The 17,162-nt window shown below is 42.2% G+C and overlaps 1 protein-coding gene across 1 annotated transcript in view; it reads left to right on the top strand.

The window, feature by feature from the left end:
• Nucleotides 1-17,162, top strand: part of LOC112562013 (matrix metalloproteinase-2-like) — a 138,168-nt gene that overhangs the window by 45,903 nt on the left and 75,103 nt on the right. The window contains exon 4 of the mRNA XM_025234967.1: nucleotides 5,509-5,663. The gene's annotated coding sequence lies outside the window, so the exon portion shown is untranslated. The remainder of the gene's footprint in view (nucleotides 1-5,508; nucleotides 5,664-17,162) is intronic.

The following is a 17,162-nucleotide window of genomic DNA, read 5'->3' as shown; positions in this document are numbered from 1 at the left end:
TTGCTACATTAAAAGAAATTTCATTCATTCATTCTGAGACATCTCGCCTCAACAAACGAAAATATAGGATTTGAAAGTCATTCACACTAAGCATATTTCGTTTTAATTTTCAAAATCGTTGAAAACTGTACATCGGATAAAAACTGTCATGTTTTAAGGAACACATTAGCGACGGTGATTTTATTTGCAGCTTCTTCAGGTTAATGCGAGGTCACTATAACTATTAATTCATCAAATGTTGCAGTTGTTGTGCTTCCCGTCTTTCACTTAACGACTGGGACAGTTTTGGCGTGACTAAAGATATACTTTGTCCTAATGAGTGCGCAAGTCCGACATCAATTTTGCATTAACTCTAGTACTGCCTCGTGTTCAGCAACAAGAGGTTAAGCGTCTTGCGAGTGGAGGAGCATTTACTTCAGAAGAACGCGAAGCAAGGGGGGAGGGAGAGGATGGGCCTGGAGAGAAAAGGCTAGAGGGGTATGTCAAGAAACACTCTAGACGTTTCTGTTTTTTTTTTTTTTTTTCGTTCTGTCCAGCAGCCAGTCGTCTTCAGCTTCTCAGTTCCATTATCTCGCTGGATTTCGCTGACTTCATCTCCAAGGCATTGCGCCTGCGCACACAATCGCCCATGAATCTGAATTGTAGGGTTTGAGGCTGTCAGAAATGCAGCCCATAAACCACCCATGTGACTGTTTTGTTTCCGGAGCCGAAAGCACGGCGAGGGCATAGAATTCTTCGAAGGTCGGCACTTCGCGAACGGACATAACATGCTAATATTATTGAGAGGAATTATGATTACCGTTCGCGCTTTTTTTTTTCTTTCTGGCAAGCTTGGTGTGAAATATCGGAGCGTGTTCTTATCTGTGTGACGAATGCATACGTGTTTAAACTTTCACCATTATGTGTGTGGTAATTTCTCAGTGCGTGCGTGTATCTCAGTATGTTGGAAGTTAACATACTTTTCTTCATAGAGACATTGGAGGTTTTTTTTTTTTTAAAGGGAGGGAACGGAGTTTGCCATCCTGTTTCTGAATATCACTGTGTTAATATGTAAGGGTCGATGACCTCTAGTTATTAGAGTGAAGTTTATGCATGGGCACTATAAAAAAAAGGTATAGAGAAAAAAAATGATGTGGCTACAGTGCCTAATATGTTGTCTCCGTGCTTTATTCCCGTACTGTTGTCATTTTCAGCTTATATGTAAAAAGCGATGTTGCAATAATTGTTGTTTTGATTGCTACTAAATGTAGCGCGTAAGATTAGTTAAATGGCTTGTGTAAAGTGAAACTGGGATATCAGGGCAAATAGCCAAAAGCTGCTCCGAACAGGTTTGTTTCTCTTGTCTCTTTTTCAAGCAGAAGAAAACCCAACAGCAAAAATAAAACCATAAATTCAAAAGAACGCAAATAATCAAACAGAAACATATTTATAAATACATGCTACATGAAACCTCAACTGAATCCTAAGAAGAAGGAAATTGAGAAGCGGAATTAAGAAAATGAATCACCGCTGTGGCTTGGTGACGTGATATTGCAACACAAAAGTGCTCGACGTTCTGCGCATGCGTAGAAGCCATGCGACCTCATCTTAGGTTTATTCGGACAGCAGTCCCCACACTTACTCTTGCCTTTCAGTTGGTAACACTAAGACCAAAACATTGATCTTGCTGTCTCCGAAGGTTCTGCGGGTTATTTGATGGAAGCATCTCGATTGCAGCGTGAAGTAAACGCATGCTTGTGTACAGAAAAGGGGACAGTTTGGCAAGAAGGGATCAAAGCCCGATGTATCTTCCGAACCAGACACTTTACGATCTCCTCGTGCGACTGGCCCAGGTCCAAATCTGTCGCTGGGATGTCCTGGGCCCGAACAGAACAAGGGAGGTAATGCCAGGGACCCGGGCAAGCACCAAGAGGACCGACTGATTAGTTCTGGGGGCGATTTTCGGCAGATCGATACGATTCTGGCTGGGCCTGTACATGCGACGCTGCCCGGGCCCCGGCAAATGGATGATCCAGTCCACTCACATTTGCCAATATGTTATCACCTCCTTTGATTCCTTGTCCTTCCCCTTCTCGCTCTCCGGCCTCTCAAGTTCCTTCACTCTAGTAGCTCCACCACCACCCTCCTGCCCCTTTCCCCCATCCCTTCTCTGCCTGTCCTCTTCCATTTCTGTTTCACTTCTGTTAGGGATCTCCTCCAGGGTCGTGCTTGCATGTATCTGCGTCTCCCCCTCAATCCATCCTGTCTGTGCGCCGGTGTTTGCATGAGCGCCTGTGTCCTGGTATGTGCGCCTGTGTGTATGTGTGTGTGTGCATGCAAACAAACGACCACGTAAGTACATCAGTGTAAGTACATCAGGGCGGGCATACGTGCGGGTGTGTATTGTGTGACTAAGACTTGCGTTCCACCGCATTAAACAAGAGAGTGGTCAGGACAAAGTTTCCTGAAATTTTGGATTGTGATTTGTTCCGTCCACCGCCCGGTGCCAGAGCTCTTCTCCACATCGGACGCCTGCTTGTTCCTCCAAGCTCCGTGTTCCCCCGTCCCCCAAGCTCCCTATTTTCTTTCCCAAACGGCGTCTTGGCACGGAGTTATCGATCTTTGCTTGTAGTGGTTGCTGGCCTTCTCTACTTCTCGTCACCCGTTCGCACGGCGATCCCTCCCCCAACACCTCCCTCCTTCTGGTTCCCGAACTGCCGCTCCCTCCCCCTCCCTCCATCCTTTTTCCCAGCTCTCTCCGATCCGGCTCTTTCCTACCCCCTTCCTCGCCTACCCTTACCCCCCATACCCGTTTTGGCTGATTTTATGTGTGATAGAACTTGCGACTTCGGAGTGGGCTGCAGAAGCCAGTGGGTCGAGCTTTGTCACACTCACACAAGGGGGGCCAGTGCCTCGGCAGCGGCGCACGATTTGGCACCAGTCCCGTTCACAGTTCAGTCTTGAAACGGTTCTGGTCGCGCCGGACTTTGAGAACGCAGTCACCAAAGTGTAGCTCCGACTTTTTTTTTTTCCAGTGCCGCCTGAGTAATTCAGCGGCACCTGTGAAACCCAGCAAGTTCTGAAAATTATTTTCCCTACTTTGACTACTAAAGAATTTGAAAGTATTCTTAACATTTATTTAATTATTTATTGCGAGGACTTCTGCAGTGCCAATGATTGTTGCTAATCTTGAAAATCGTGAGAAATGAGAGTAGAGACAGACTAGTGTATCGCAGATGGTCACTGTTGCCTCCCTTGGACGCCTACAGGCACTTGTGGAAAACAGGAGAAACCGTTTTTAACAAGTAAGTATTTTAAAATTATGAATATTCATGGAACGAATGCTTGTTTTCCACTTATCCAACTTGTGCATAACTTAAGGAACTCAGTGGATCATACCGGGAACCAAAGTAGATGTAAAAAAAAAATAATAATAATTGTCAAAGGTGTGGTTCTTATCGGCATGTGTCTTGGGAGAATTCCTGGCCTCGGACTATGAATAGAAAATCGCCACCTGATTGAACCTTCCTATCGGTGATCCGACTTTCTTTGATCTGTATCTCTTCCTGACGACTGTCTTCCTCAGCCTGTCCGACGCGCCTTCGTGTTTCTATGGTTACGCTTTGATCATCCCGCGGTCTTAAGCGGCGTCCGTCTGGGACCAAGGACACAGTGATTTCCGGTGGCATAACGCCGCTCAATTTCGATGCTTGTTTTCTGGGAGGCAACAGTTGACAAATTCCAGAAACGGTGCCTCGCCATGCGTTGTCTGCAATCTGATATGGCGGAGCCCCCAGCGTGCATATTAATGGAAGAGAGATGTCATTTCAGGACACGCGACATGAATGGGTAATGAGGTGAGGCGTGGGGGTCGCGTTTCTTGGCGAGTGTCTGAAAAAAACCCACCCGACGTTTTGTGGGCCGCTAACATCGCCAAATGTACGTGCTTGACATACATATTTGCCGACATTTGTTACCAAAAGTACATTTTGAGGAGACAGAGGACTCTACAGTAGCACTGGTTTTCTGTTTCTTTTTTCAGGCTTTCATCGTTTATTTGTTTTTCTGTTTGTTTTCCAGTATGTTTGCTGTCTTTTCTTCTTTCGGTCACTCCCGACGTTTCACACATCATGACCGCTGGTCTATTTATCCATTAATTTATCTGTCTATGCATCTATTTATTCTGTTCTTAGTTTCATTTTTTTCACGGCAATTAAGCATATTTTAAACTAATTTCTGGTTTGGCTATCCCTGGCAGCGTGCGTGGGTGCGTGTACCTTCTTAGATCGTATCTTTTCTGTTTGAGCGAGTTTTCCACACATGCGCATTTGTGTCTGTTTTCACAGGCTGATATTATCGCAGAGAAACAATCGTTGTCATTTAATATCTATAGTCTTTCTATCCGCCGCCCACCAGTTGATTGTTCTCTTTCCCCTGGTGACCTTTCAACTGAATCCTTTGTTCACAAGCAAGTTTCACGGTGCCACCGAGGGTTTCTGTAAGCGCTCTGTACCTGGAGTCAGGGGCCACCGTCAATATCGCGGGGTTTTGCATCGGTAAACTAGTTAATGCTCTAACTAGTTCATTTCAAAGAAATTCGAAATGCTCATCAGCTATCCATTTATTTACTACATACAAAACAATATTCGTGTCTTTTAGCTAAGCTTCACCACTGTAGTCTGCCATTTTAAAACTTTAAAAATTCTAGTAAGTTTTTAATTTCATTCTCCACAGCTCTTAAATTTAATTTTAACTAACTTGTATTTATTTAATTCCACTTGTTTACAGTCAGTCTTTCTTACGTCAAAGAACGAGAAGAAAACCATGCATTAAATAACTGCTTATCGTATTCCGTCGATTATTTACATTTTCTCTCGTTTTCTGGCAAAACCCCGCTAGCGGAAATTTATTCGGCCAGTCCCTTTCTTTCCCGTCTGTTTGCTATGCTTACTTTAATTTATTTATTTTACACATCTAGATTCCCCCATCTTCACACAGTAGAAGAAATAAAAATCGTTGAACAGTTTATTTGTGAGCTAATCATTCTCGCCATTTTATCAAAAAGCTTTGGAGATACTAAAACGTGCATCGAATGCTTGAAGTCACAAAAATAGCCGAGAGCCTGGAGAAGAACACAATGCTCGTGTACGTTTTCCCCACAAAGTCCTCTGCTTGCTTTCATATTGGTTTAAACATAAACCTTGCGATGTAGTTGTTTTGCTGTCTAGAGACAGAATGGAGTCGCATTAAAACGGTTTATCAATTGTTAAATACAACTAGTTTATACAACTATATTTTCTTTGCAAAAAGGTCGATTAAACAATCAGTCCATTCATTCATTAATATATCCATCAATCGATCGATCGCTCACTAGCTTATAATGGTGCTAGCTAGAACCAGGATTGAGTGTTCAGGAAATAAGTTTGCTTTACTGACAGAATACGACAGAAAAATGAGACAAAAAGGAAACGAATGCTTTATTTTCTGACATTGGGAAGTTACAGGAACCGATTCCTGTTTTTCGTGCAGATCGCCGATCACTGCCCTCTCATTCTACGCAAGCTTCCGAATGGTGATCTCGTCAACAACGATGACTGCGGCGACGATAATCATGTTGCGACGACTGAGTGGCCCACAGTCTCAACAGCAAGACAGACCGGCAGTTACAGTCTTCGCGATAAAAGGTAGGAACATTGCTTTTTCAATTAAAAAATCTATATAGGTGTGTTTGGCTTTGGGGTCGGGCTGAACATGCACGAGGGGCCAAGAAACAGGGGCAGTTGTCACAAGGACCCGCGCTTGAGTCGAGAGGGTTCAGGTCGGGTTACCTCGCTGCTGGCTCGCGTGCAAGGCGCGTGCTCTTCAGTGTTCGCATCACCGCTTATGGCCTTCCGCGCGCCGCCGCAATGACAAAATTTCAAGACCTCCAGCATATCTCCGAGAACTGTCACCATGGTCTGTTTAAGCTGGTTTTAAAGTGGAACTGGAGTCGAACAGATACTTAATCTCAAAACCGCTGACAGGCCCACAGAAAGTAACCGCTAAGCATAAAATTAATCTTCCAAATATAGGCAGTATTACACAACGTAGTATAACATTTCATAAATATGTTATAATATTTTTTTTTGATTCAGTGGGGTGAGGGTGGGGTGATTGGAGAACGTCTGTCATTTCACAATGTTTTATATCAAGTCTCTACGACCTCACTGAAACTGGGGTTTTGGCATCTATATGAAGAGGTTACTCACAAGAACTGAATTGAGTCATTAGATCAGACTATAGTGAACTAAACCCAATCATTAGAAAATAGTTTTGTTTTCAAGTTAGGCTTTAAGAATCGTACTGGACCCCATATCTTAGGTTCACCATTTTTGACAGATGTACGCATTTCACTCTGAGATAGAAAAGGGGACGCGTGCGCTCGTGTGCGGCGGCCTTTAGCAGCGCAAATCGCAATCACTCATCACATTGAGCAGAGGACTTTAAACACCGCGAGATAGAAATGGCGAATGACAGAGGAGAAGAGAGCAACAATGGTGATAAGGATGACTGAAATGAGTTTAATAGCAACTAATCTTCTCATTTTTTCGGTATTCCTGCTCGAGAAATTGCGCCACAATTAGCGGTAGTGGTCGTTCCTACTCTCAAATGTGCGCCCTCTCTCTCTCTCAACCAGGAATGAAGCTTGCATGTGCATGTTTTGCTTCATTTTGCCTATTCCACTGGCAAGCTTCTTCTTCTCCTCTTTGTCGGCTGAATTTTAAAAAAGGCAATGCCAAGCTAATTAAACTTGAGTCTTTTCCTCTGCCCCTCCATAAACGACGGTTTTACAAAAGCGCACAGCTCTTCAGTAGATATCTTTTGTTAACAAAACCACACTCCACAGCACTTATGCTTGTGTTTCACACTTGAAGGACGTTCAGTGACTTCCGGCACCTTCCAGCCTGCCAACCTGCCAGCCTGCTGACAGCATCAACTCCTTATTAGGAAGTCAGGAAAAGCGTGTTTCTTGTTATTGTTTTTTTTAAGGTCGAGCACTACATCCTTCCTGACAGTCTTTTTGTCGCGGCGAGTGTCATAATAAGGGCAGGGTCTCGCCTGTGGCTGGAATTCCATTGTTTTCTTGCTGGTCTTGGCCAATCTTGGGGGTCAGCGCCGCGTGGGAACAAGACTAAAGGGTAGCTGGCTGTCAATGGCCGTGTAATTGGTTTAGTTTCCGTCCATTGTTCCTTTCCGCTTCTTCTCTTACTCCGCTCTTCCGACTGTTCGCCCCTCACTCCGTTCTTGCTGTGAAAACCAGCGTCATCCTTTGCACGCTTGAAATACCAGGGGCATTCAGAAAGTCATGAGCGTTTCATGTAAAAAAGATTCTGAGAACAAAATGTTTCACGACAGAAAATCTTAATTATTCAGGAATTAAGCGCAATCACCATCAAGATCGAGCCTTTTTTTTCGGGCGCTTAATGCACCGCCAAAGCATGACATAAAACCTTTAAGTCTATTTGTTCAGCTGCTTACAGCTTCTTCGCGAGTTTCAAAAGCTTTTCCACATAAAAGTTATTGGATTTTCGAAAACAAACAAACAAAAAGTCACAGGTTCCACTTAGCGGGAATCGATCTGGGCATTTACCATCTCCAGACTGCTGGATGGGGGCTGTCAGCATCTTGGCGGTGTGAGCTAGTGAGTCGTGGTTTTGGAGGAAAAATGTGGAGAGAAGTAACCGGGGCTCTTTTTATTTATTTATTTTTTTTTCAAATCAGGAATGGTGGTACTCTTGGAAGGTCAGTATGGTCGAGAAAGCTGAAGGTTCAGGACTTTCGAATGGTCCCAGTAAAAGAACGAGTGAAAAGAAGTGAGAATAAACCATGTATGCAAAGATCATTTACATTATCCTTTTTTCGTGAAGAACGTGTTACTTTCCACATACCATCTTGAAAGCTTATGCGAAGCTGTTATCAACGAAGTATAAAAACGTCAGAGGAAGTTGAAAGAGGAAAAGACAGATGGAACGTTAGAGCAATGGAGCAAGAGAAAGAGAGAAGGAGAGTGGGAGGGGCGTGAAGAATGTTTCATTAGAATTTTTTTTTTTTACAACGATGTCTCGAATATTACACTTATTCAACTCACGGACAAAATAGCTTTATTATGCACAGATAGACTATAATCTCTGTCATGTTATCTTTGATTCATTCCTGTCTGTTCGAAAGCTCCTAGTCGAATTATTTCCAGATACCTAGAACTTTCCGGTGACTGTCCCAGAATGTCCTTCCAGGGTAGCACGTTGCTGTAACGGTAGACACAAAGAACATACAATACTGGCACACTGTCCATTGTCATCTATTTTTTTTACGTATATTATGCCTTTTTACAAATATTTCGGAAATTGTATACAAGAGTTCTCTTGTGTAAGGAAGATAGAAAATTTTTCTCAACAGTAAATAGCTACATTAACACAAGTGTGTTAGAAAATAAAGACAATATGAAAGGCTATTTATAAGATTGCTTTAATTTATCGCAAATGTTTTAAGCCCATGTACTATGTCATTGAAATTGAAGCCAGTATTCTGAAAGATTTCCCCCTCCCCCCCAAAAAAGGATTTAATTGATGTAGAAGTGTCCACTTTCTAGGATACAAAAATTATGCAGCGACAGAAGCAAGTTTTCACACACACACACACACGCACACACGAAATAAAAGCACTTAACAACAGGACATTCACATAGTCTATTGTACTTCATCTAGACCAGGGGTGGGCAATTAATTTTTCCAAGGGGCCGCATGAGAAATTGGGATGGTTTTAGAGGGCCGGACTAATATAGTTAACTCAGTTTTACCCAATACTGTATATATAGTATATAAACTGGCGGGCGGGCCAGCGGGCGGGCCAGTCAGAGACAGGAGGCGGGCCGGATCCGGCCCGCGGGCCGGCCTTTGCCCAGGTCTGATCTAGACAGTACTAACATCGGAACTAAAGAAACGTCTGTCCTACCAAAACACCGAGAACAGGGAATGATACACAACCGTCATTTCATCGCAAAATCGGTTTTATTCCTAGAACGCCGATAACCTTTCACCAATCATGCTTTTGCTTTCTTACGAAACTGTTTCGTGCCTCTGCATCGTCTGTCACTGGCCATCGAAATGCGAAACTGCGGCTGCACAGCAATCTGGTAATACGAGCCCGTCCAGAGGGTCTAATGATGGGACAACATCCCCGCGGAAAGAAGGAACGAGGCTTATTTTCATTCCATTAATTCCTTGGGGGGTGCGGCCAGGCGATGCCTGCTTTTTCAGAGTGGCTTGGCTTGATCGACCACTTTTCGGAAGTCAAGTCAAAACATTTGTGTCTAACGATAAAGGAAGTTTGGCGAGCGGATGTGTTTTGGTTTTTCCGTTTCCCTGTCTGCTTGGGTGCCATGCTGCCTGTACATACGCGTGTCTGTCCCACCCACTCTCACACACACGCACGCAATAACACGAGCTACTTTCGGTTCACACACACTGCGAGTACTGTGATGGAGAATCTACAATAAAAATGCATAGGTATGGACAGAGAGAAAGGACGTAGGTGTGAGTATTCGAGTGTCCTGCTTGAGACTGAAGTTGTTTAAAGTCTGAGTCAAAAATTCTATTTTGTCATCGCGATTTTCATTACAGTAGTGTGCAGTCCTTTGGAACTTCCTGAGCCCATAAAGGGGTTTCTTATTCGAGTACGTTTCAAACATGTGGCTACGTTTTACAGACGTTTTGCAAATTTTACAAAATGTTTTACATATGCCATATCATTTTTCATAGTCAATGATTAGACACGATATTTTCCATTAGGAATGCCCTCAACGCTATTGTTAAGTAACTTGGTTCTTAGTCAAAATCTATGCCATGACAGTTTTTCAATGCGCTTACTCGTGACGAAAGTAATAATAAAAACATAATAAGATTAAAATATAACTCATATCCTTTCTTCCATGCTCACAAACATCACTTCCAGCAAAAGACGGGGGCGATAGAAAAACGATAACGAAACAAACTAAACAATAAATCACGTAAAAAAATTAAAAAGTTCAGGTAAATAAAAGAAAATACAAATAAAATTCTCCTACACATACTGCCATGGCTAGACAAGCGAGACCTCACCGAGAGAAAAAATAATAGTTTAAAAAAAAGCTATGCAGCGTTCATTGGCAAATAATTCGTATTTAACCAACAAATATGTAAACGATGGCGCGATGCACTCATTGCAAGGGCGTACCCGTTCGACCCTAACCTTCCAGCGCCGCCTTTGTTTGTTCCTTACACGACCATCGTGTACCACGGGTAGTGACACGAAGCTCGGGTGCCGCCTGCGTGTACCCGGTCATCCATCGGAGAGTGGACCGCGACACGAGGCAGCAACCACAGCCTTTGTGGAGCGACCGCACTGAGCAGCACTCACGTCGCGCAGGCATGCACGCGCCTCCACAAAAGACCAGGCAGCCCGGTGGTCGTACTGCCGTATTGCTGGTAAAATATTGACAAGTTAATCAGGTTTATTATGTTTGCATGGTGAGGGAAGGGCGGGGACTTTGGTGGGGAGGGGAGAAGCTCTAAAGTGGTTTGTGTGCGGAAGGGTTTTTTAATTGTTGGTTTTGTTTGTTTGTCTTTTGTATGGTGGGGTTGACGAACCTGACAGAAAAAGATGTAAGCGTTGTTTTCATTTTGTTTTCCCGCCGCTGACGAGTGAAGTGCGTTCATGTAATTATTTAACAACAACGAGATGTTTTCCCTCAAAACCCGCTACTGTTACCGATCGAGAAAGATTCATTTGACGATGTATTTGACTTGCCTGTCCCTGCATTTTAATGCTAGTTTTTTTTTTTTTTCAACACCAGAGGCTAAAGTTACTGTGGCATAGTTTACAAAGTACGTGAAATGCAAGAATATTCTTATGTCTTCGAATTTCGGCTTCTTGTGTAATCCTGTTTACTAAAGTCCCCTTTGCTCTCAAGAACACACACTCGATCGTCCTACAATGCCTGCGTTGCATGAAAACATTCGGCTGGTGTATCATGTCTCCAATAATCTAAACGCATGCGTAATAGCTCATGATGAAAGCGGCAACCCACTGGGTTGATCGGGTGCACGATCGAGTGGACATTATATTTTAATCTTTGCATAGAAATACTGCTGTGAGTGTTATTGCAACGTTTGTGATTTATAGCTGATCAGGGACAATATTATTATTGTTGTGATTGTTTAGATGAGACCTACTTAAGTACCGAAAATTAGGTGGTTTGTCTAATTTTATGGGACTTTTTTCTTAAGGGCATTTAAGATCTATGCACGTGTTCCACATGCCCAACCTCCGGTTTTGTGTAGAATGTCAAGAAAGCATGACCAGTGTGTCGACAAGGAGCAAGGGAGCAATTAAACACGGATAACTACACTAGCTGTTCATTGACATATTATTAAGCATGCATTTGTTTCAAACAATCTCTTTTATTATTAACTAATTATACAATTACACAAACCTGATATTCCAAATATTCGTAAGAAACTTAGCGCCATATTTCAGACTTTAACAAAAATCCTGAAAGAGCCTGAATCGTATGCTACGAATGCATTGAGAGAGTTTTGCATTATTAAAGCCGCCTTTTACTGAATTACATTAGTAAAATTGCCGTTTAGCTTACTTTACTGTTTACATTATGATTTCTTTACATCTGGGAATTTATCGCGACATAAACAAAACTGTGCTTCGCGGCTAATAAAGGAGAACAACTTGAATTTTCATGAGAAGCTGTCTGGCAGGGGAGCTTTGAAGACAATGGCTTGCAGGTCTTGAAGTCCTTTCTGTACTTTTGCACGACGAGCGGTGGGTCAGGGTGTCCCAGAATATTTGTTTCTAGATGCTTCGGGATTAACTGATCGACGAACACACTAGGCTATAATTTCTATCAGAAATCGAGCTTGTTATTCAGCTGCAAACATTTTCCTGATCGCGGATGGGTGCACAACATCTCCCCTTTGTGTCAAATCGCTCTTGCAGACTGTTCCCTGCACACTTTTGCTTGAAATATATGCAGATGGCGGCTTGCATGAGACCATTACTGTAAGCCTCCATATCAGTTTCTGCTTCATGCAAAACGTGTCTGCAGATACTACTTAACGCGGTGCTGCAAACATTGCGCATAATGGTGCACGTGTGGTGCTTGTGATCATGCTGCCTCTTCTCTCAAGCGTGGGTTGGACGAGACAGATGACTGGTTGTCTCCAGCGGTCACCTGTTGGATGGCGCGCTCCCACAGACCGTTGCAGACCTGTTGTCATCTTGTTTTGATGCATTCAAGGTGCACTTCCCAGGCCGCTGTGCATCGAACATCCGCAGCAATTGTATTCCGTCGTGGCAAAATCGTTTTGCCAACACGTTTGCTGTGTTTTAATTATGCATGTTGTGATAGGGCTCCGACTAGAGACTTTACTTTTGCCTTAATATTGGGAAGCTCATGATTAGATTTTAAAAAATGGCTGACGGTAAAAACGTAAACATGTTCAAAGATAGCAAACAATATTAAAGCAGTGTGAGTTTAAAATGTGGATTCAAGACGTGAATAATACGTGTTTTTGTATGCTAACTTAGAAACCTAGTCTTCACATAAATGAGCATTAAGTGTGGAACTAGAAATAGTTGATCACCTCAAGAAACTGACCAAATTGGCTTTGAATCTTTCATTTGATGCGATGTGACATTCCAGGACACAGGATCGCTCCAAAACGCGGCATCGTTCGTGTAGACGCTGGCGCCACCTTGGCGTCCTATTATCAATAATTTAAAACAAAGAAAAAAAATTCGTCGCCAGAAAGTTCATCAGTATAATGATATCCGCTTATACATATGCAAGTGCTTCTTAATGCATCAACTGTTCCCCTGTGTGTATCCTCCTTGGGTGTCTTGTTCCTCCCTCACCACCACTTCCTCTCACGCTGGCAGCCGCAGGACGAATGACGGTCATTTATTTCGCTCTTTCTCTCTCCCCTCTCTCTTTTTTTCTCTCACTTGCTGTGTCTCTCTCCCACCTTTCTTTTACACCTTCAAATCCCTTCTCTCCATTACATACTCTTCACCTAAACAGAAAGGTATATGCCGCATGTTGTAAGTTTGCAATCATCGTCGTCGTCTTCGTCGTTATCATCACCTCCATGAGTTTGGATTGGTCGTGACTAAAAGAAAATGGAAAATATTAAATAACTTTTTTGAGATCAAATTCAAACTAGCGAGGAGGTGCAGGACGAAGAAGAAGAAGAGAAGAGGAATATAAAGACTTACATTTATGCATAAAACTAGAGATATATCTATATTTATATCTTTCTATATATTATAGATATATCTTTTTATATATTTCTACATAGTATATGCCTAGATTTAGAATTATACTTCAATATGGAGCTATGTCTGGATTTATATTGAAGCATAATATAGATACCTCTATATATATATTGATGAATAGTATATAGACCTAGATTTATATTGACATATAAATACTGAGCCTTATCCGGATTTGTTTATTTATACAGAATATAGAGATACCTGTATTTTAATATGTCTATAAAATAGACCATGAGAATATACATAACAGCTTCATTGCTTGTCCGCTATTTTTGTTGTTGCGTACGTTTGTTAGGGCTTTATTTTTTTAAAAATACATGCATCCATACCATTTGGATGTAGCCTGTATTTTTCAAGAAATTTTAACCTTTCTTTCCTAACGTACATACTGTAGGGAGATAGGCAACAAAATGCAAGTTAACGCTCTTTTTTTTCCTCCTCTCTGTTTAAGTTTCTTTCGTTGTTCCAAATGCAAACAATCGCAAATATGTGCTGAAGCACAGCGAGAAGGCAAACAAAACTATTCACCGGCTTTCTTCAAGCTGGCAGTTACAATGAGGGGATTCTAACGACTTGCTCAAGTGCTGCGGGCTGTCGTGGTTGCATCCCTTGGCACGCGCTGCTGGATGCTGCTTGCACCACCGCCGCCGCCGCCACCGTGCGTTGCGCGGATGCCGTTATCACAGTGTAGCAGGTCCAGTGACTGTTCTGCCTGGTGTACCTCGCCCACCCTCCCATTGTCATGATGTTTGAGAATGTTCGGCGACAACGTGGTCTCCCCCCACTCACTGGTAGGGGAGGATGGAGACTTGTATCGCGATTCTCGCAATTGTGACATGTATTTCTCTCTCTTCTCTCAAACACAGGTACGCCAATGTTTTTACTTACTGTATTCGTTACTGTCTTCTGGTCCTTCAAATGCCAACAGGTCGAATTGCACATAAAGCATAAAATATGTTGTTAAATATGCCTCTACAGAACCATAGGACGTGGGTATCTCATGTTTCTTATTCATTGGATAAATATGTCTTTGAATAAGTGTGGGGAAATCAGAGCGTGGGAGATGTTTTATTGATCTAGACAATTTTTAAACAAAGATAATTTTTAAACTTGATAATTGGCATCGAGACTCGCATGGAATTATACAGTTCAAGATCATTTTTCATCTCATTGAACAATAAAATCTTCTTTTTCTGTATGTTCAGCACATAGGATCCATGATGTTTTATTTCGCTTTCGGCTCAGCGTCGCGTGTCTCAAGCCACGATTTGTCATAAACTTTAGCGAAGATGTTAATGATCTGTTATCTACCTTTTGTCCAGTGTTAGTCGGAATCGCATTATATGCTCTTCTGTCCATGGTGCAGGGACTTGAGAATAGTACTTAGTATATTATTAAAAACAATTTCCAGTATCTGTAAGCTTTTCATTTGTTATTTTTATTAGATAATGTTCTCTATCGGGAATATGAACATAACACTGCTTTATTTTCGTTTATCCTTTGTGTAGCAGGTACAAATTTGAGAAAACCTCATTTTTTGTTTGTTCGAATGCACGCAATGAACGTTTTGCATTGTTGTTTTTCTGCAAGCCCTCGTACGACCTCATCTCTGCAGAGAATCAATAAAAAATATATAAAAAAACACCACCATCATTGACAACAGTAATTATGAATTTAACCAGGTTTTTTTCTGCGACGTTTTATTTTTAAAAGCTAAAATTCTACAACATGATGTGAGGAGTACAAGAGTATAAGGTCCCAAAACGCTTTTCAGTCCTTACAGAGGGACGAATAAATAAAACTGGTACTGGCTAAGCAGAGAGTAAATAACACAACCTTTCCGCCCTAACTAACTCTCATGTGTTAATGAGCACCAAATTACACACGGTCCTGGAAATTCACTGTGGCAAATATTCGGTACGAGGTCCGTGAAATTATTCTGTCAGGTACAATCATAGATGGGGAACCAAATCATGCTTTGAAACTAGAATCAGCAGTGAGTTCTGTTTAATGATTTTGTTTCGATGAAACATAGCTTCATCGCTTTCTTGGTTTCTGCACCTGTTGTGGATTACAACAGTTTTGTCAGCGGAAAACAAAATTTTCTTTCTCAGCTGACAGTAGAGCGAAGTCAACAATAAATAAAGCATCGAAATGTAGTTGAAAACCATAGAAAATTATTATTACACCATGCACTTTGGCTTTTAACTGTCTACTAATTTTTGAAGAAAATATACAGTCTGGTGTATGTGTGTGTGAGAGAGAAAGGGGGAATGTATGTTTTGCATGCGTGATTCGTTGTGTTGGTGCACTTTTTGTCCGTCGTATGCAGCCAGCAGGCAAAAAGTGTGGAAGGAAAGTGGGCTTAGAAGTTAAAGGTTGGCCGGACTGAAAACTGAGTAATTTGCTCCCTGTGACAAATACCACGGACAGCTCTCCCCGTGGAGCACCGGTATTAAAGTGTAATTATCATCACATTGAATCGGTCTCCAGGCTCACATTGTTCCCTTTTTTAACCTGGCCCCTTTGTGGACGATGACAAATCTGCAGACAATTGCGTCTTTGAGGTCCTTCCTTCGTGTCAATGGTTCAAGATGGCATTAACGCCTGCATGCCAAGCAGCACCAGTGGTCCAACCGCTAGCAATGACCCTCCACACCCATCACCCCTCTCTCCCTCCTAGTCTCCTAGAGCTCTCTGAGGTGTGGAACTATGCAGTGTCATCGTGGAGTTTGAGTCGAAAGAGCAAGTAGTTCTGTTGGTTCCAGGTTCGAGACCGCACTGGTGACGTCCAAGAAATGAGATGGTGACAGTGGTGTCACAAATAGGATAAATCAGAAATGACACTCATCACTCATACAACAATTTGCAAAAGGTTCCTAGTCTACATACCTAAATACTTAGTCTATCTTTAGCTGCCACACTGTTCGTGCGCTATCTTACGTTACCAGATTTTGGTGCGCATGCGCATTGAAACACTGCGCTATGAACAGAGCTTCTGTGAGCTGAACGGAGTGGACACATTCTTGATCTGTTTGCATTTTTGTGTTTATCCTGTGTCGTCTCTATTTGCATTATTTGTTTGTATCCTGTGTCGTTGCTATTTTCACACGTTGTGTGTGTGTGTCACGTGTCGTTGCGGACAAACGACGATGAAAGCTTTGAGTCGTCACAGAGACTTTGCTGGTTTGATGTCAGTATCCACCTACCCGGAAGAACAGTCCACGCATCCAACCCAGAAAAGTAGTGACGTGTGGGCAACTGTTTATTATTATTTTTTCAAGAAGCAAACAAAAAGACTGATGACATCTTCCATCGCATCTTCCATCGTTGTACGTGCAGAATAACAAATAAAATCCAGCAACATTGTTAGTAAAGGAGAAATTGATAAATTTGAAGCTGGGATCGGTCTTTTGTTTCCACACATTTTCCAATAATAATTTCTTGAGTACAAAGATCAATTCCGGTTACGGGTTTGGTTGCTCTTCATCTCATGATTTTGTTTGCTTGATACTTTTTCTTTCCAGGATTTTCTGAGAAGAAAGAAATATTTAAACGAGTAACTGGTGAGGTTAATAGCCCCAGTTTTGAGCCACGAATATATCTGAGGATTTACGATGAATTTATTAGTAAAGGAGGAAAAATCATTAATCCCTTGTCATTAACGATGACTTAATGTTGGAATCTCCCTTCCAAACCCCAGTCACCCAATACCTTTTATACACGTCCTTATTTTGATATTTTTTCTTCCTTTGTTAAACAGGAAGGATGGAGTGATTACATACATGACTGTGCGTGTGTGCATGAGAAAGATATAA

The sequence above is a fragment of the Pomacea canaliculata genome, linkage group LG4, assembly GCF_003073045.1.
Source record: "Pomacea canaliculata isolate SZHN2017 linkage group LG4, ASM307304v1, whole genome shotgun sequence".
Lineage (NCBI taxonomy): Eukaryota > Metazoa > Mollusca > Gastropoda > Architaenioglossa > Ampullariidae > Pomacea > Pomacea canaliculata.
Note: the sequence above shows the minus strand (reverse complement) of the source record. Positions and strands in the feature narration are given on the sequence as shown.